Source organism: Lissotriton vulgaris, chromosome 2_1, assembly GCF_964263255.1.
Source record: "Lissotriton vulgaris chromosome 2_1, aLisVul1.2, whole genome shotgun sequence".
NCBI lineage: Eukaryota > Metazoa > Chordata > Amphibia > Caudata > Salamandridae > Lissotriton > Lissotriton vulgaris.
In genome coordinates, this window is record NC_141687.1 from 252969445 (window position 1) to 252991350 (window position 21906).

Consider the following 21906-nt stretch of genomic DNA (forward strand, 5'->3'; position numbering starts at 1 on the left):
GTTGTACAGAACGCGGCGGCCAGGGCCATCTTTGGCCTTAGTAGACGTTCCAGCGTCTCTGGGTTGTTGGTGACGCTACACTGGCTACCCATCCGCAAACGGATTGCCTTTAAGGCTCTGACCCTTGCCTATAAAGCGCTCCATGCTGTGGGAGCTAAACATCTCCAAAAGAGACTGACCTTTTACCTTCCTACCCGTTCCTTGAGGTCGGAATCTCTACTTTTGGCGGCTGTTCCGCGCGTGAAGAGGGCCCGCCTAGGGGGTCGCTCCTTCAGTCTTCTGGCTCCACAGATGTGGAATTCTTTACCGCTCTCTTTGCGGGGGGCGACTATCCTCCTGGATTTTAGAAGAGGTCTCAAAACCTGGTTGTTCTCTCAATAGGTCTGCCCGTAGCTCTGTTTTTTTCTGTTGATGCCTCCCCTCTTTTTCTGTGTTGTGTTATTCCGAAATCTGTCCGCCTTACCTAAAGCGCCGGGACACTCTTTTTGAGTAACCGTTGCGCTATACAAAAAGACAAATAACATAACATAACATAACATAACAAAGTGAGCATGGGACTCAGGTCTGAGCATACCCTGCCAACTTATGGCGAACAAAGCTGTACAAAAGGGGGTGGTGATGGACGGAGCATCTGAACCAATCAACCACTCACACCCAGTCAACAGATCTGGGTTTAATCCATCACCGTTCTTTAGCCCACTCTGCCACCCCATTTCAGACATGGTCATATGCAAATCAGTCTGACCCTGTGCCTCATGGGAACAGTCCAGCCCGAACTGCCAAGCCATGCCTTCCCTGGACCGGAAACAAGCTTCCTAGGACCGGTTTCTGGCTTTCCCGCCGTTTTCAGCCAGGCTTGCTTGAATCCAGTGGCATAGTGAGCAAGGGACTCATGTCTTAGCATACCCTGCGAACTTATGGCGAACAAAGTGGTACAAAAGGGGGTGGTGATGGACGGAGCATCTGAACAAATCAAACACTCACACCCAGTCAACAGATCTGGGTTTAATCCATCACCGTTCTTTAGCCACTCTGCCACCCCATTTCAGACATGGTCATATGCAAATCAGTCTGATCCTGTGCCTCATGGGAACAGTCTAGCCCGAACTGCCATGCCATGCCTTCCCTGGACCGGAAACAAGCTTCCTAGGGCCGGTTTCTGGCATTCCAGCCGTCTTCAGCCAGGCTTGCTTGAATCCAGTGGCAAAGTGAGCAAGGGACTCACGTCTGAGCATACCCTGCCAACTTATGGCGAACAAAGCGGTACAAAAGGGGTTGGTGAGGGACGGAGCATCTGAACCAATCAACCACTCACACCCAGTCAACAGATCTGGGTTTAACCCCTTCGCTGCTCATGACGAGCTCAGCTCGTCATGAGGCACAGTGGAGCTGTGCTTATGACGAGCTGAGCTCGTCATGAACAATGGGGTTCTGCTAGAATCAGCACAGTAGGGGAAAACCATTAGCAGCCAAGGTGTTAATTCATCACCGTTCTTTAGCCCACTCTGCCGCCCCAGTTCAGACATGGCCATATGCAAATCAGTCTGACCCTGTGCCTCATGGGAACAGTCCAGCTTGAACTGTTAAGCCATGCCTTCCCTGGACCGGAAACAATCTTCCTAGGACCGGTTTCTGGCTTTCCAGCCGTCTTCAGCCAGGCTTGCTTGAATCCAGTGGCATAGTTAGCAAGGGACTCACGTCTTAGCATACCCTACGAACTTATGGCGAACAAAGAGGTACAAAAGGGGCTGGTGATGGACGGAGCATCTGAACCAATCAAACACTCACACCCAGTCAACAGATCTTGGTTTAATCCATCACCATTCTTTAGCCCACTCTGCCACCCCAGTTCAGACATGGCCATATGCAAATCAGTCTGACCATGTGCCTCATGGGAACAGTCCAGCCCGAACTGCCATGCCATGCATTCCCTGGTCCGGAAACAAGCTTCCTAGGACCGGTTTCTGGCTTTCCAGCCGTCTTCAGCCAGGCTTGCTTGAATCCAGTGGCATAGTTAGCAAGGGACTCATGTCTTAGCATACCCTACTAACTTATGGCGACCAAAGTGGTACAAAAGGGGGTGGTGATGGACGGAGCATCTGAACCAATCAAACACTCACACCCAGTCAACAGATCTTGGTTTAATCCATCACCATTCTTTAGCCCACTCTGCCACCCCAGTTCAGACATGGCCATATGCAAATCAGTCTGACCATGTGCCTCATGGAAACAGTCCAGCCCGAACTGCCATGCCATGCCTTCCCTGGTCCGGAAACAAGCTTCCTAGGACCGGTTTCTGGCATTCCAACCGTCTTCAGCCAGGCTTGCTTGAATCCAGTGGCAAAGTGAGCAAGAGACTCACGTCTGAGCATACCCTGCCAACTTATGGCAAACAAAGCGGTACAAAAGGGGGTGGTGATGGACGGAGCATCTGAGCCAATCAAACACTCACACCCAGTCAACATATCTGGGTTTAATCCATCACCGTTCTTTAGCCCATTCTGCCACCCCACTTGTAAATGTAAGTAGGTGTATTTATATAGCGCAACCTGTCACCCAAAGGGCATCCTGGCGCTTGCTTAGGGAACCCGTCCTGGTATTCCCCTGTGAGAGGCCCCGGCAGGGTGTCCACAGGGTGACAGCCAGGCATCCCGCCGTGAGGGGCCGTCGTGGAGATTAAGCAAGCTATTGCCCATAGTTGCAGAGTGAGACCCCGTGAGTCGAGTAGGCCCCGGAGCGAGAATTGTCGAGGCCGTGGAATTTTTGAGCCCGAGACCCGCTGAGGCGGGGAATCGAACCCTGGTCCACGGTCGATCCCAGCTTCCGGGTCTGCCGCCTCTAACCACTGAGCCACACTTCTCCATGTCATGGTCATGTCTTTCAGACATGACCATTTGCAAATCAGTCTGACCCTGTGCCTCATGGGAACAGTCGAGCCCGAACTGCCAAGCCATGCCTTCCCTGACCAGAAACAAGCTTCCTAGGACCGGTTTCTGGCATTCTAGCCGTCTTCAGCCAGGCTTGCTTGAATCCAGTGGCAAAGTGAGCAAGGGACTCATGTCTGAGCATACCCTGCCAACTTATGGCGAACAAAGCGGTACAAAAGGGGGTGTTGATGGACGGAGCATCTGAACCAATCATACACTCACACCCAGTCAACAAATCTGGGTTTAATCCATCACGTTCTTTAGCCCACTCTGCCACCCTAGTTCAGACATGGCCATATGCAAATCAGTCTGACCCTGTGCCTCATGAAAACAGTCCAGCCCGAAGTGCCAAGCCATGCCTCTCCTGGACCGGAAACAGACTTCCTAGGACCGGTTTCTGGCATTCCGGCCGTCTTCAGCCAGGCTTGCTTGAATCCAGTGGCAAAGTGAGCAAGGCACTCACGTCTGAGCATACCCTGCCAACTTATGGTGAACAAAGTAGTACAAAAGGGGGTGGTGATGGACGGAGCATCTGAACCAATCAAACACTCACACCCAGTCAACAGATTTGGGTTTAATCCATCACCGTTCTTTAGCCCACTCTGCCACCCCAGTTCAGACATGGCCATATGCAAATCAGTCTGACCCTGTGCCTCATGAAAACAGTCCAGCCCGAAATGCCAAGCCATGCCTCTCCTGGACCGGAAACAAACTTCCTAGGACCGGTTTCTGGCATTCTAGCCGTCTTCAGCCAGGCTTGCTTGAATCCAGTGGCAAAGTGAGCAAGGGACTCATGTCTGAGCATACCCTGCCAACTTATGGCGAACAAAGCGGTACAAAAGGGGGTGTTGATGGACGGAGCATCTGAACCAATCATACACTCACACCCAGTCAACAAATCTGGGTTTAATCCATCACGTTCTTTAGCCCACTCTGCCACCCTAGTTCAGACATGGCCATATGCAAATCAGTATGACCCTGTGCCTCATGAAAACAGTCCAGCCCGAAGTGCCAAGCCATGCCTCTCCTGGACCGGAAACAAACTTCCTAGGACCGGTTTCTGGCATTCCGGCCGTCTTCAGCCAGGCGTGCTTGAATCCAGTGGCAAAGTGAGCAAGGGACTCACGTCTGAGCATACCCTGCCAACTTATGGTGAACAAAGCGGTACAAAAGGGGGTGGTGATGGACGGAGCATCTGAACCAATCAAACACTCACACCCAGTCAACAGATCTGGGTTTAATCCATCACCGTTCTTTAGCCCACTCTGCCACCCCATTGCAGACATGGCCATATGCAAATCAGTCTGACCCTGTGCCTCATGGGAACAGTCCAGCCCGAACTGCCAAGCCATGCCTTCCCTGGACCGGAAACAAGCGTCCTAGGACCGGTTTCTGGCATTCCAGCCGTCTTCAGCCAGGCTTGCTTGAATCCAGTGGCAAAGTGAGCAAGGGACTCACGTCTGAGCATACCCTGCCAACTTATGGCGAACAAAGCGGTACAAAAGGGGGTAGTGATGGACGGAGCATCTGAACCAATCAAACACTCACACCCAGTCAACAGATCAGGGTTTAATCCATCACCGTTCTTTAGCCCACTCTGCCACCCCATTTCAGACATGGCAATTTGGAAATCAGTCTGACCCTATGCCACATGGGAACAGTCCAGCCCGAACTGCCAAGCCATGCCTTCCCTGGACCGGAATCAAGCTTCCTAGGACCGGTTTCTGGCATTTCAGCCGTCTTCAGCCAGGCTTGCTTGAATCCAGTGGCAAATTGAGCAAGGGACTCAAGTCTGAGCATACCCTGCCAACTTATGGCGAACAAAGCAGTACAAATGGGGGTGGTGATGGACGGAGCACTTGAACCAATCAAACACTCACACTTGGGCCACCCCATCAATGACGTGCAGTGGACAAAATGCTGCGAAGTGACGAAGGAAGTCTCCCTTAACAGTAGGTACAAACTTCTCCATTTCAAATTCTTACGCCACACTTATTTTACCCCCACCATGGCGCACAGACTAGATCTGTCTAGACCTCACAACTTTCAGAAATGCTCAGCACCACACGCTCTCTGGGATCCATGATCGGCCTGCCCCTTATTCCTACCCCGGCGGTGGCATTACAAGGCTACACAGTTAACTTCCCCAAAAAGGTCAGAAGGTTTGCGGCCCTCGGACTGCAGCTGGGCAAAAGAGAGATCGCTATACTATGGGACGTAAATCGGTGCCCATGCTGCAGAGTTGGATGCGCAGCCTTGCCTACTGTAACACTAACAGCGAGGTTTATGCAAGCACTGTGTTCAAAATAATTTTATTGAATTTTCAAAATAGAGACAAGAAAAGACAATACATGAAAACATTACATAGCAATAAAACCAATCAATTGACTAATACAATGAAGGATTAAAAATAAAATAGGTCATGAAGTCATAATAAGTAAAATAGTCAAATAAAGGAAAAAGGAAAAAGGGTACATATTAAATCATCGCATAAGGACCATCAGAGTTACTATTAGCTTCAAAATATTGAATATACAGCAAATTACGAATATAAACAGAAAAAACAATAAAAACTATTACGTTAATTACAAATATGAATCAATAGGTGACCAAAAGGATTGATAAGAAAGCTGGTTATGATTGATTCCATGTAATGACAATTGAGCACCTCTTCTTGTGAAAATGATCCAAGACCACCAGGCAGTAACAGAGAGAGAAGAAGCGTCTTTCCAGCAAAAAGTAATGGATTTCAACGCTGCTGAAATTAGGAAATTGAACAATTTTGTTTCAGAATCTGGAAGGGGATAAAGGAGCGCAATTGATTTACAAACCACCAATTTATAAGAAAGAACATCGTGAATAGGTAAAATTTTCAGTAAAACATCTCAGACTTCAGACCAAAATTTTGAAATGATATGGAAATCAAATAACATGTGACGCAAAGATCCAGGATGTAAATTACAGTGCCAGCAAACATCAGATGGGAGTAATTTAGCCCGGTGGAGGCGTATTGGAGTCCATAAGGAATTAAACAAAATATGTGCATTGGTCTGATAAAGCGATACCGGTAACCACCCAGAAATACTATTAAGCCAAACAGTTTTCCAAGAATCATCAGACAGATAAATGGAAAGTTCAGCGTTCCAAAATGAGGAAATTATATTAATGTTGGTACCTAATGAAGCAGCAAATCGTTTATATAAAGTAGATACAGCATTTGATGAAGACGAAATAGCATGCAAATAAATTATCAAATCAGTCGTGCCAGTAGAAGGAACACCATTTGGATAAGAGTCTAAAATGGAATTACATAGAGATTGATATTTAATTAAATCCGTCATAGGTAACTGGAATTGTGACTGTAAATTATCAAAAGGAATAAAGGCATCATCACAGAATATATCTTTAAGGTAAAATATGCCTGCCTTAATCCATGAATTCCAAAAATATATATTTCTATTCAGCTTAATAACAGGACTATGCCATAACGATACATCCATAGTAGAGCTTAAAGGAGAAGCAAAGTTCTCATCCAAATCATTAAAAATTAATCTTGATGATTTGAGTATAGATGAATGATGTACAACAGTAGATTTATGAGACATTGTGAGTAAGGAGGGCAATGGAAAAGGAGCAAAAATTGATTTTTCTATATCAAACCAGATAGGAGGTTTAACTAGAGGAGAAACAGTGAACCACAAGGAACTTTGTTTTAATATGAATGCTTTATGATAGTGAAAGAAGTCAGGAAGGCCAAATCCTGCATTACATTTAGGGATTTTTAATTTTCTATAAGCAATCCGAGGAGGCTTGTGAAGCCCTAAAAATGTAGACAGCAATTTATCAACATCTTTATAAAATTTTAATGGAAAGTGGGTGGGAATCATAGCAAGGGAATAAAATATTTTAGGAGCAATATTCATTTTTATAGATTCCATTCTTCCCCACCATGTAAGATGAAGAGAAGATCATTTCGAAGTTTTATTTTTAACGTAATCAAGTATAAAAGTACTGTTCAATTTTAACGTTGAAGGTAAGGAGGGCGAAAATAAAATACCCAAATATTTCAGCTTGTCTTTTTGCCAAACAATATCAGATAAAGGCAACATATCAGACGTACAGAGAACATTTAAAGGGAAAAATTCTGTCTTATTAACGTTAAGTTTGTAACCTGAAATAGCAGAATATTTGGTTATAATATCTAATAAAGAGGGAACAGATGAAATGGGATTACTAATAAATAACAATACGTCATCTGCATAAGCTAAAGTTTGAATAGTGACATCATTAATTGTAATACCTTGAATATCATTGCAATTACGTATATAATTAAGAAAAGATTCTATCCCCAACAGAAATAAAAGTGGTGAAAGTCGACAACCCTGCCGAGTTCCTCTGAAAAGGGAAAATTGAGTAGAAATTTGGCCATTGATAAATAAACGAGCAGTGGGAGCATAATATAACGCAGAAATCATACGAATAAAAGATGGACCAAAATTAAACGACAATAGGGTTTGAAATAAGAATTGCCAATGAATTTTATCAAATGCTTTTTCTGCGTCTAAAGCCATGACCCCAGCGGGTTCCAGTAGGGTAGAACTTTGTTCTATAACATGTAACAGGGTTGTAGTGTTATTAGCGGAATATCTATTTTTCATAAATCCAGATTGATCGGGGTGAATAATAGAATGGAGTATTGGAGCTAACCTAGAGGCAAGTATTTTAGCATATAATTTACAATCTTGATTTATTAAGGATATAGGACGGTAATTGGAAACTAGGGTAGGATCTTTATCAGGTTTGGGAAGCACACCAGTTAAGGCATCAGTAAAAGATCCGGAAATGGTCTCAGAAGAGCTAAAGTGGGAAAAAAGCTGGAATAAATAGGGTAAAAGCTGAGGTTGAAATTCTTTATAAAATTCCGCAGGGATACCATCAGGGCCTGGAGATTTATTCTTTTTAAGTGAGTGAATGGCTTTCAAAATTTCATCAGTAGTAATAGGCAAATCCAATTTAGTTCTATCGAGGGGGGAAATCTGTGGCAAATCACATGCATTCAAAAAGGTATCAATTAACGAATTGTCACAGATATCAGGTTTGTTATACAAGTTTGAATAAAAATCTAGAAACTCTTTAACAATATCATTATGTGATAACGCAATCTTACCCTGGGGACCACTGATTGAGGTAATTTGTGTCTTATCTCTTTTAATGCGCAGATAATTTGCAAGGAGTTTTCCAGATTTATTAGAATTGAAGCGAAATCTAGCATTTGAATTAGCAAGCTGAATCCCAGCTCGTTTACTAAGAATAGAATTAAATTCATAACGAAGTTTCTGTAATTCAGTTTTGTAGTGGAGATTATTAGAAGTAATAAATAACCTCTCAAACTTCGCTATTTGTTTCTCCAAGTGTTTAATATTAGCATTAAACAATTTATTCTCATGAGCCATAATAGAAATTGTAGCACCTCTAATATAAGCCTTAAATGCGTCCCATCTATTGATTACAGAAGTAGAGTTGTCTGGATTAAACAAAAAATAGTCTTGAATAGCCTGTAATAGTTTAGGTTTGTTATGGTCAAGAAGGGCAATACCAGTATTCATACGCCATCTGGTTTGTTTAGTAAAATTGGAGGAGATATTTACAACAAAAGAAATTAAAGCATGATCCGATATATCAATATTGCCAATAACCGGGGAAGTTGCAGTTTGAATAAGAGAAGGAGAAAGCAAAAAATAATCAATTTGTGAATGAGAATTATGGGGGTTGGAGAAAAAGGTAAAACATTTATCAGTAGGGAAGTGTAATCGCCATATGTCAACCAATTTAGTAGTTTGGGTAAACAATTTAAAGGCATGAAATACTTTAGGGGGACGAAATCTAGTTGAAGATAACCTGTCTAACAATGGATCAGCAATAACATTAAAATCACCCCCAACAACCAATGGAACATTACCCAACTTCAGAACCTCAGTAGTGATAGTAGACCAAAAAACGGGGTCAACCTCTGTGGGACCATAAATATTGAGTAAAAATAAGGTAGAATCATGAATTTTAATTTTAACTATTATATATCTACCCTCCGAATCTGAAATTTTATTCAAAACCTGACAATGTAGCCGTTTTGCCAAGAAAATAGCAACTCCATTTTTCTTTCCAGTAGCAGGAGAGGAAACAATAGTGTCTACCCATTTTTTATTCATATAATGTAAAACCTTATCTTTAACATGAGTCTCTTGAACAAAACAAATATCAGCTTTACAACTACCTAAATATTCCAAAATTTTAGTACGTTTAACTGGATGTCGCAAACCTTTCACATTAAGAGAAACAACTTTAATATTATGAACAGTAGCCATTAGAAAAAGAAAAACAAGAAAAAAAGGCATTGGAACAAGAAGAGATGGAGAAAAGCAGAAGTGAGAAACAGCTTAAAATAGTAACTCCATGAGAAGGAACAGAAAAGGAGGAAAAGAAAATAGGGAGAAAAGAACAAACAAAATACAGAAATAGAAACATAGAAACGCACACACGTTCCACAAGCATGGCCAAAACCGTTGAAGCCCAATAGATAAGGAGAGTCATAAATGTGTCATTTAATTTCTGACTAGAAGGAGTCAAGTGTTGGGGTCATGAGTATCCATTGAAGGTGAAGATTATTGCTCAAGGAATTGCCTCAGCTCTTCAGGACGTTGAAAGGATTTGGAAAAGTTATCTTTCCATATGCGCATTGTAGAAGGATCAAATAGTCCATACTTAAAACCAAGGCTCCTAAGCTGTGGACGACAAGCAGAGAACTCCTTGCGGATAGCAACCGTCTCTTTAGCAAAGTCTTGGTGAATAAAAATTTTGTTACCATTCACCATAAGTGAAGGAATGTCTCTTGCAGCTTTCCTTATCAGTAAAAGATGAAGATGGCGCAGCACCTTGAATATCATTTGCCTGGGTTTAGTAAGGCGAGGGCTACGATGAGAAGGTATTCTATGAGCTTTGTCCACTTCAAATTTTTCCGGAAACTTGATGTTCAAAAGACCAGGAAGCAAAGATTCCAAATATAATCGACAACTAGAACCTTCAACTTCTTCAGGCAAATTAAAAATGCGAAGGTTGTATTGCCTATTTCGATTTTCTAAATCCAGAAGTTGAGCATGCATAGGAAGAATTTTAGCTGCCAGAGGAGCAAAAGCATATGGCCGGGATGCCTATCACCCCCTCCCAACACAATCCCCAAGGATGGGAAGACGGACGCAGTTCTGAACTTTTGGAAGGCGGGAGGGAGTTACCCTCCCGGCCGTATTTATTAAAATATGAAACAAAATTAAAACATTAAAATAACAGTTTCATATCATGTACAATTTTTCATTTATACATTTCGCTGCAGTCACGTTTATTGGCTAACCTTAACAAATCTCTAATACAAAGGTTCTCCTAGCCGAGTCTAAACATCCTGCAAATGCATACTTTCTAAATAAAAATTGTACATCCTAACTTTACGGGCCAACGGCAAGGTCGTAACCGGTGTCAGATCCCTACTACCAGAACTCCCCCCTCACGGTGTGAGGGGCGGGCGCACAGAGGACTGTACCTCTGTGCCAACTTCCAATTTCCCTTGTCTTAGCGGGGTCCCCTTATTTAACTCGACGCCATCTTAATGGTCGTCCGAGGACTCGTGTGAGGTGTCTAGAAGGTAGCGTAGACCCCCCTCCCACCCCACACTGTTCACCATATCCGCCGTCGCGGATATCCTGGCCCCGGGAAATTCCTAGGAGGGGCATCGAGCCGCCTCCTCCCCTGGGAGGGGCCTATGACCGCCTTCCCTTCGGCGACCCCATACTTAGTGGGTGCCGCCTCCCCGTGTGAGGGGCCAATGGCCACCTCCCCCCGGGCGCTCCCATCCATAATGGGTGGCGCCCCTCCTCTAGGGATCTTGAAAATACTGCTCACCGATCATGACCTTACCGCCCGACCAAAATAAATACGACGTTTTTGAACCTAATGAAGAGAGCGATAAAGTGGTTAAACTGAACATTGTACTATTCCTCCACTTCTCTACACATGCCACACATTTAATTAGACTGTGATACTCCGCTCAACTGGATGAGAAAATTGTTATGAAGCAAATCATTTTATTGCAGTTCAACATCGACATCTTTATTACACACCAAAACCCTGGAAAAAAGATACTATCAAAGCAAATCAACTTCATTGCACTACTAACGTTGCCATAAGGGGCTGGTGGGTGGGTCAAAATTGCTCCTTGTTCCGTCGAGGGCTCACGTGCAACGAGAGGGTGCAGCTTCCAAGCACAGGAACAAGAGGATGCTTCTTTGGATTGTTGCTCCTTTTATTCCTCTTCGGGAGGGCGTGTACCCTCCTCTGGTACGCCTACAGGGCGTGGCCAACGGTGCAGGTGTCTAGGACAACCCCTCTTGGGCGGGAAAAGGCGCGCCCCGGCTACGCCGCTTCGGGCATACCAGCCGAGACACGCCCCCCGCCCAAAATGGTTTCCCGGGGGGATCCGGGCACCCCACCATACGTTCGGGGGGACCGAGTGGTCGCCCCTTTCCATATGGCCGGGATGCCTATCACCCCCTCCCAACACAATCCCCAAGGATGGGAAGACGGACGCAGTTCTGAACTTTTGGAAGGCGGGAGGGAGTTACCCTCCCGGCTGTATTTATTAAAAAATGAAACAAAATTAAAACATTAAAATAACAGTTTCATATCATGTACAATTTTTCATTTATACATTTCGCTGCAGTCACGTTTATTGGCTAACCTTAACAAATCTCTAATACAAAGGTTCTCCTAGCCGAGTCTAAACATCCTGCAAATGCATACTTTCTAAATAAAAATTGTACATTCTAACTTTACGGGCCAACAGCAAGGTCGTAACCGGTGTCAGATCCCTACTACCAGAACTCCCCCCTCACGGTGTGAGGGGCGGGCGCACAGAGGACTGTACCTCTGTGCCAACTTCCAATTTCCCTTGTCTTAGCGGGGGCCCCTTATTTAACTCGACGCCATCTTAATGGTCGTCCGAGGACTCGTGTGAGGTGTCTAGAAGGTAGCGTAGACCCCCCTCCCACCCCACACTGTTCACCATATCCGCCGTCGCGGATATCCTGGCCCCGGGAAATTCCTAGGAGGGGCATCGAGCCGCCTCCTCCCCTGGGAGGGGCCTATGACAGCCTTCCCTTCGGCGACCCCATACTTAGTGGGTGCCGCCTCCCCGTGTGAGGGGCCAATGGCCGCCTCCCCCCGGGCGCTCCCATCCATAATGGGTGGCGCCCCTCCTCTAGGGATCTTGAAATTACTGCTCACCGATCATGACCTTACCGCCACAGGCCGGATAGTTGACCGGCTATCCGGACCCCCCACACTCCTACTAAAGGTCATGACTATACAAACCCTTTAACCATGCTATGAAGTCTCCTATGAGTAAGACATTCCCCTCCCGGGACAAATGAACCCCATCTTCGAGATACATGTTATCCCCCCGGATACATCCATGCGGAATGCAGTGCAACTGTCCTGAACGAAACAATCTACCCAGCTTGTTATTGACTTTCTTTACTGAATGATTCAAAGCTGACACAGAGAGGGCCCCCCGCCACACCTTCCTTGGAATCATGTGTGACCATGCTATCGTGCACCCCGGAATCCTCTTTGCCAACCAGCTAACAGTGGATAGAACCCGCTCGAGGAGTACTCGCCGACCGAGCGCCACCAAATCATTGCCTCCCAGATGCACTATGATTATAGACGGCGGTGACATTGTCCGCCCTAACAGTTCCTCAACAAAACACTGAAACCGGTCAATACAGAGCCCGCCCCTTCCATGGAAGGTCACCCTGTACCCGTATTCCCCAGCTGCGTGAATCATGTCACCTGCTTTGAATACGTCCGCGGCACGCCTCACGTATGAGTGGCCCACGACCCACACCACTCTTTCCTCAGCCGGTGATCTTTGACCACTGGTCCCCAGGTGTCGGGTCAACTGCCCAGTCCGCCCCGCCTCGCAGGCTCGCGAAACTGTAAACCAAACAAAAGACAAGAAGCGTGAGTGCATGACATTAGCTTCACAACATGTGCAACCGCACATACCTTTTATAACAGTTCGAGGACCATCGTCCCAATTGTTTCACCATTTCCACACTCTGACCCCTGGCTGTAGCTTCTGTAGCAGCCCCTATCCTGAAGGAATGGGTCCCAAAATCGCTCGGGTCCAAGCCCGCTGCCGCGATTGCCAAAGTTAACACCCGCTGAAACTGAAACCTTGTCAGTGGGGTGGCGTCGGTGTGTCTCAGCAAGCTTCCCCCCCATGCTACCGCCCTTTGCGCCAGGTATTCCTCAACGCACTGCACCGGGCACATGGGGGACCCTCGCATGCGCTGAACAACAATACTGTCCCCCATCGCACCCTGGTCGGTTTTAGACCTGGCTATTGTGATTACCATTGAATCACCCTTGATCTGAACGTGTTCCCGACACAGTCCTCCCCCCACATCCTTCTTATTTTTTGCCACCAGCTCGCTCACCCGCATAGCCCCATGGAATGCTAATGCGAAAGCGGCCCGGAACAGCACTGCTTCGGACTGGGAGGAACATGTCGCGGGGAGCACTGACAGCAACAGGGACAATCTATTCTATGACCCTCGAGGCGCTGCCACCCTCGTAGTGCCTTCTTTACCAAAAAGGACGATGTAGGGTCCTTGATGCCATAAGCCTGCGCCATGAATGCAATGGCGGCCCGGTGCCTATTGGCCGTCGCTGCTGATCGGCCTGCTTTGTGGAGTGCTACTAAAAACTTCAGTACATACTCCTCCTGTCCCCACTTATCCCCTCCTGCTGGACCCAAAAATGCACAATAGGAACGAAACGCTCCTTCGTACGCCTTCCATGTCCTGGGGGCTAAGCTGGCTCCCACGAGGTCCTGTAATCCGGGGCACCGAGTGACCAGAGAGCTTCGGGAAATGGTGCCGCCACTAGATCCGCAGAAGGTAGATAACCCCTGAAGGCCTGCATGTGGGAACGAGAGAGTGCATCAGCCGCCTGGTTCAGTACACCCGGCACATGCCTTGCCCTAAACTGAACGTTCAGTCTCATGCACAGTAGTACAATTTCCTTTAATAATCTCAAAATCAACTTGCAGTGTGCTGCCTGGTTATTTATGCATTCAACCACGGTCATGTTATCGGACCAAAATACCACTGAGCGATCACGGAAATTGTCTGGCCATGCCTTCAGGGCCACCAAAATGGGGAACAACTCAAGAAACCCAATGTTACCTGTTAGCCCACTGGTGTGCCACCACGTCGGCCATGTTTGCGCCGACCATCGATTACCAAAGATGGCGCCAAATCCCACGCTCCCTGCCGAGTCGGTCCACAAACCCAGCTCATCCGAGGATGCTGGCGGTTTGCTCCATACCACTCGACCGTTGAAATCCGCCAGAAATGCCAACCATATGCGCATATCCTGGCGAACCTCTGCAGACAGTCTCGTGCTGTGGTGTCCTTCTTTGAGACCGACCATGGCTTGTGCAATAGAGCGGGAAAAGGGGCGGGCCATTGGTATCACTCTGAGGGCAAAGTTAAGCTGGCCCACCGCTTGCTGCAACTGATGGAGAGTTACCTTCTTTTTGCTAATGCACAATTCTAGCGATGCCCTAAATTTCATTACTTTGTCCCTGGGCAAACGGAAGCATCCCTCCACTGAATCGAGCTCAATTCCAAGAAACTCGAGTGAAGTAGATGGCCCCACCGTTTTCCCGGGTGCCAATGGCACGCCGAACCATTTTATGAGATTGCAAAATTCCAGTAAAGCCTGTGCACATTCCGTGTCACCGGCTGGCCCCAAGAACAAAAAATCATCTAGGTAGTGCATAACCTGTGTATAGCCCGTAGCTCTGGTGAATGCCCATTGCAGAAAACAGCTGAATTTCTCAAAATAAGCACAAGAGATGGAGCAACCCATTGGCATACATCTATCCATGTAATAGCGTCCTTGAAACACAAAACCTAACAGACGCTGATCCTGAGGATGTACCGGGAGCAACCGGAATGCTGACTCAATATCCGATTTAGCCATCAGCGCTCCGGGCCCCAGGCGATTCAACATGGCGACGGCCTCATCAAAGGATGCGTACCGCACCGAACAGACTCCTGGATCAATCGCATCGTTTACCGAAAGACCCCTAGGAGCCGACAAGTTATGAATTAACCTAAACTCACCTGGGTCCTTCTTGGGGACTACACCCAACGGTGAACAAATGAAATTAGGAACTGGCGGGTGCCTATATGGGCCGGCGACCCGGCCCCGGGCAACTTCCTTCGCAATCTTGCTTTCTACCACCATCGGGTGCTGCTGAACGGACAGTTGATTTCTGCACAGTGAGTCCCCCCGAAAATCCCCCGCCGGGATGTGGAAACCATACGAGAAGCCGTCCCGTAACACCCCAGCGGAGACATGATCAGGGCATTCGTTTAGCCAGGGGATCATTGCCATGATATCTACGAGGATAGGTAGTGGTACCCCTTGGCCGATATTAGACCTGTTTGGTACCTCCTTTACCCCCGGTATCCCCATTCTTGGCTCTGCACGAACTCTCCGGGTGCGAAGAATGTCCGCAACCTGCACACTCATGCCTGAACTTACATGTCCCATGTGGCCTTGTGCACTTGCCTCTGTTAAAATTCCAGCAAACCCCTTTTCTACCCCCATTCCCACCACTCCTGGGTTGGTGATCACCTGCGGGGTTTATTCGAAAGGGCGCCGCCGATTGATGGCGGGAAGGCGCCAACCCATACTCGCCAAGCGAAGACGACTTCGTCGTGCCCGGCAGGAGCTGCTTCTGCCAAGAGACGGAGTCGAGACAGTCCCACGTCAGAGACGAATCGTGCTCCTTGGCTTTACGAAACTTACTATCATAACCCCTCCATTGATCGCCCTCATATGTTTCATAGAAATATATTATGCGTGTCTGATAACAGGCTAATTCAGTCATAATCTCTGGCTTACGTTCACCCATAATAGCAGTAAACATCCCAAAGGCCTTGGCCCAATTAGAGATCGTCTCATCCACCCTGAAGCCCGCCATTTTTGCGCGCCACACACTCGGATGCAACAAATCCTTCTGAGCCTTAACATACTCAATCTCGTGATGGTCAGTCAGGAGCGAAAACATATTTTCATATTTATCAGCCCAAATCATCTCTTTCGTGGCCAGAGGAATATGCTGAACTACTTTCTCCCTTCTTGAGGGCAAAGACCCCCCATTTGCCATTGGCAATGGCTGCTTACCAGACTCCATTACTGGTCCCGCTGATTTTCCACCGCCAGCCGCTGGTTCTTCCGAGGGAATCTGTGAGGGGACAAGAGAGAGATTCGCCTTCGCAGCATCTCGCAATTGCCGCAACTGCTTCATTAGAAACCTAGCCTCTTTGGCCGTGTCTCCAGGTGCCGTTGCACCCTCGGTATTCTTTCCAAGCCATGCGGCCAACTGGGCGGCCAACTCCGGAGGCATTTCCTCCTCGCTAGTGGGCGTAACTACAATCGGAATCGGTTGACCTGCATCCGGGATCGGTACCGGGGCCTCGACTGGACTAACTGGGCTTACCGGGGGTGACTCGGGAAATGGGGACACCCCCCCTGCCGCCCTATTCCTGGCCCTTTTACCTCTCCCTGCGGGGACTACTCCCGGCAATGCTGGTCCGATGACCTTCTTCGGTCTGCCCGTATTATTCATTGCCGCCATCTGCTTTTTCATGCTCGCCATGTCTTTCATCAGCATGCGGAGCATCTGCTCCGTCCCTGCCTTCTTTCCGGCCTTCTTGCCAGGCATCGTTGTCAGATACTCGACCCTTGCTGTTTAGCTGCTCAACGAGGTCCTGGATCCGGAGGTCCGAAGTCGCTGGGAGAGAAGGCTCCTGGAAGAGAAACACAAAAATTACAAGTTCTCAAAATTGCTCCTTGTTCCGTCAAGGGCTCACGTGCAACGAGAGGGTGCAGCTTCCAAGCACAGGAACAAGAGGATGCTTCTTTGGATTGTTGCTCCTTTTATTCCTCTTCGGGAGGGCGTGTACCCTCCTCTGGTACGCCTACAGGGCGTGGCCAACGGTGCAGGTGTCTAGGACAACCCCTCTTGGGCGGGAAAAGGCGCGCCCCGGCTACGCCGCTTCGGGCATAACAGCCGAGACACGCCCCCCGCCCAAAATGGTTTCCCGGGGGGATCCGGGCACCCCACCATACGTTCGGGGGGGACCGAGTGGTCGCCCCTTTCCATCTACTTTATTCTTGTTATCCTGTATTTTGATGGAATTATCAGAAATTTCCTTTGACATAGAAGCCATATCTTTGCGCACATTTTTAATATCAGAGGCAAAAGCTTCAATATTAATTCTAAGTGCTTGAATTTCTTCCAAAATTAAGGAAAGAGAAGGCTCAGATGACTCCACCACTTTAGATTTAACTGGAGGAGGGGAAACTTGCTGCCTTCGTTTATTGCTGGCTGGAGTTTTACTTTCCATTGTGAGAGGAAAAAATACACAGAAATTCGAAAATAAACCCAAAAGTGAGTTACAGGAGTAATAATATGAAGAAAGTAGTGAAAAACTCCTAAAAGTCTCTAGTGCAGCAGCTAAATCGGACTGTGGGCGTGGCTAGGCCCAAGCCAGGCCCTTTCCTGAGAAGCACTCCTCCCCCTGAGTATATCAAGCAGGCTCTACCTTGAAGAGAGGCTGGGAGCAGGAACCAGGAGGCAGAGAAACAGGCTTCCAACGAAGGGAACTGCAGGAAAATCGCCACACAGGTAAGTAATCACATCAGCAGGCCAGCGCTCCCATTTTCTTAAAATTTGTGACTGAAAATCGTCGTATTTTGGCCAAAACGGGCCGAAAACGGGACGAGCTTCACTCGGCGGCGGCCATCTTGGTTGACGCGCTCGTGCGTCTCCGTTTATGCAAGCACTGTGACCAGCTTGTCCCGCCCTAAAGATATGAGGCCCGTTTAGATCCTATGTTGAGAACCAACGGCAGACCACAAATTCCCAGCTGGAAAGAGGCATAGTCCCGGAGGGTGTAGGTTGATGGGGTCCAACCCATAAATGTTAGGCTGCCTGAATATTGGTCGTTACACCTCCATGGATAGTATATATGCAGCCTGAATACGTTCATTTGGTTCTTGGAGATATAAGGCTGATGGGGTTTACGATTGATGATTACGAGCAACGCGGGGGTCTAATCTGTAAGACTGCGAATATAATGTTGTGCAATATTTGCCTCTCTGATGCTATTTGTCTCCTGGATCATATAATGCTTACGTTTGTTACCGCTTTTACGTATTCATAATGCTATATATGACAGTGCACCTTCGTTTCTATAAATGTTGTTATGGGATGAAAATGGAAAATAAAGTTTTCAACAAAAAAAAACTATCATCAAAGACCTGCATGCAAACTACACGATATGTATTAGTGCTCTATGCCTTTTTCGACAGCCTTTCATTATCCTAAACGGGCAAAAAGGGTTCATTTGGGTAGAATAACTCCATTTTTATTATTAAAGAAGACCCCTATCAATGATGTTATGTTTTAAATTCTGAGTTTGTGCTTTTCCAGACCAAGGACTCTTAAACTATACTGCCTTCCAGTATAGATGACATGTGACTCCCACACCTTGTAGTCCTCTGTCTTATGAAACATTTCCCATACCCTTATTTACACATGTATGATTGTCTCTGTGCTAATGTGTGTGTGATTTAAAGTGCTCTGACACCCTACACCGATATGAGTGGCGCCCCAAAACGAAATCAGTCAGAGAGTGAGTGGTTATAAAGACTTGAGGAGCCCTGTTAAATGGTGATAGAGAGGGAATCTGTGGTAGATGTGCTCATTGGGAGGCACTAAAAAACGTGTCACCCAGGGCGCCCGCCACCAGGGCTAAAACCGGCCCTGGGTCTACCACCAGTGGATTTTGAACCATGTTCCCCCAGGATTTTACAGTCTGACCTGACGAAAATGTTGACCAGACAAGTAGACAGCAGGGAGCCTTTTCTTCCACGTATTCTGCGTCACTCTTTTATTGCGCACTGTTGAGTTATTCACACGGAAAGGTTGTTGAGGGCCAAGTTAGTGTTGAGCAACTCCCCTACACAACGTAAATGTGTTGTCCCAAGCACAGGCTCCGACTGCAGAGAGCCCGCACGCTTCAATGGGCTTAGCACGTCATTTTGAGCCCATGTTTAAAGCCCGCCAGAGGGCGAAGTGCGAGGGGTGGGTCCACGCGGCTGGCGACAGTTGGGCTTCCTAGGTGTTGTGAAAGGCCTGAGTGGACCAGCTGCGCATCACTGAGCAGGCGGCGCGAGGCTCTTGCTGAGGCGTGAGTATGGGTACGAAGTTACTGAGTGTCAGGGCACTGAATATCTCAACAGGTTGGGAGAGGCCAAGTGTTGTGTATTCCACCTCTAAGCTTAGTGCAAATCGGTCCCATTGCGCTAGTGGAGACAGGGACAGCACAGAACAAATAAGATGGATTCACTGTACAGTAACACTTGCAGTAAGGTTAGCACACTGAGGTCCTACTCCTAAGGTACACACAAAATGTCCTTTCATGAATCAGTGATGAAAGGGCACGCACTTCTTTGAAGAAAAAGTACGATTTTACAAACCCTAAAACTGCAAAGAACAAGTCATTTTAAAATGATTTTTAACATCTTCCAGTTCTATTGAATTGGATTTTTTTTGTTTGAAGTTCTGGGCCTATAAGGAATAGGAGTTATGAGGTTATGTGTAATGAGGGCATCCCCGTACGTTTAGGCACGCACAAGGGCATGCTATTTGTATTGGAAAATATTTGACTCGCACACCCTTCCATGAGCACAATTTCCACCAAGCTGCAGAGAGGAGCTTGAAATGGCAAAATGGTTAAACGATGAGGAAATCTGAGTGAACCCTTTTGGGATCGTGCTCCTCTTTGTTAAAATGTGAATAATCCTCGTGATTCATACCTGAGGCACAGTTCGGAGTTCCCATGAAATGTGATAAAGCACCGGTGGTATCTGATTTGGGGGTCTAGATTAAATCTGCTAGCCCCAGGGTTGAGTTCCCGTCAGTGACCACCATCAGAGCTCTACCCTCCTCACAGCCATTAGAGATCTCTCGAGGATTATTTATAGAATTTGCGAAATACTTCAGAAGAAGCGGCTGGATTATGGGCAGATTCAAAGGCTAGAGAGGAGCTATCTAGGTGGCCATAATATTAGTGTGTATAAGAGCAAAACACGTGTGATAAAAAAAATGGAAAGGAAAAATCTACAATCCTGTATTATGATGTGTTCTATAACACAGATATGCAAATTTCCACCACCTGGGGTGCTTTTAGTGCTCACGGAGTCTACTGTGAGCCTGAGAACAATTGCATGAGCTACCAATGGGGGGTAATCCTGTAGGCCCAGATTCTCAAAAACATCACTGAACGCAGCATATCAGCCAAAAATGCTTCAGAGATATGGCTCTCTCCTCCCCTCTCACAAGCGCCAGCACTGATACTAGCTGCCATGTGCAAGGCACACACCTTAGTGCTAGTGTGCATGCCTGGCTCTACCATAGGTTTTGTACTGGAGGGGAACACTTCCAGTGCAAAATACTATGCTTACACATACTTTAAAACTGTTCCTGCTTTGTATGTGGGCTGCATGGTGCAGCACACATGCAAAGGCAGACAAGCATTTACAATGCAATGGTCTCGGCATTATTAAAGGTAGAGCTATTGGCATTGCTCATGACATTTTTTTTCTTTTTTTTTTTAAACATAAATAAATGGTATTGTCTTTTACAATGGCAATAGGTGAGCATTAGAGAGTAGTAGAGAGTATTCACAGAGCCACCCACACTCACAGAGCTACACACACACACACACACACAGAGCCACCCACCCACACCCAGAGAGCCACCCACACACACAGAGCCACCCACACACACGCAGCCACCCACACACACACAACCACCCACACAGAGAGCCACCCACACACATAGAGCCACCCACACAGAGAGCCGCCCAGACACAGCCACCCACACACAGCCACACACACACCCACCCACCCACACACACAGCCACCCACACACACATCCACCCACACAGAGCCACCCACCCACACACAGAGCCACCCACCCACACACAGAGCCACCCACCCACCCACAAACAGATCCACCCACCCACACACAGATCCACCCACCCACACACAGAGCCACCCACCCACACACAGAGCCACCCACCCACACACAGAGCCACCCACCCACACACAGAGCCACCCACCCAAAAACAGAGCCACCCACACACACAGCCACCCACACACACACACACAGCCACCCACACACACACACACAGCCACCCACACACACACACACAGCCACCCACACATACACAGAGCCACACACACACACTTAAACACCTCTAGCTAACACAAAGCCTTTCCACTTAGCATACATTTGCACGGACAGTGCACAGCCACAAACTGTCTCATCCTGCAGTAGATCAATGATACATGCCGCATCTGGAGCACCTTTCCATTCAACATGCAGGCACGCAGAATGCAACTGGGGAATTTCAAGTGCAGCAAAGCATTGTACTGTACAGTACTAACGTATCGTCCATGTTGAGTACTAAAACATACACATTCCAGCCATCATCTGGCTACTGTATGCTCCACCAGTGCCCCCTGCTGTAGAATTCAGAACACTGTCCCCAATGAATAGCGTGCACTGCACTAGAGACGAACCCATAGTCACAAGTGTTCACTATTCCGCACAAGCTTTCTTCTGTCAGGTGAGCCCTGACCCCTCTCCCCCCCCCCCCCCCCACCATACACACATACCCGTCGTGCAGGCACCAACAACAGCATGTCAGTGATGTGCGTGCAGAGCGTCAGAAGCAGTAAGAAAACCCTAGTGACAGGAGTGCACTGCATAAGAGACAAC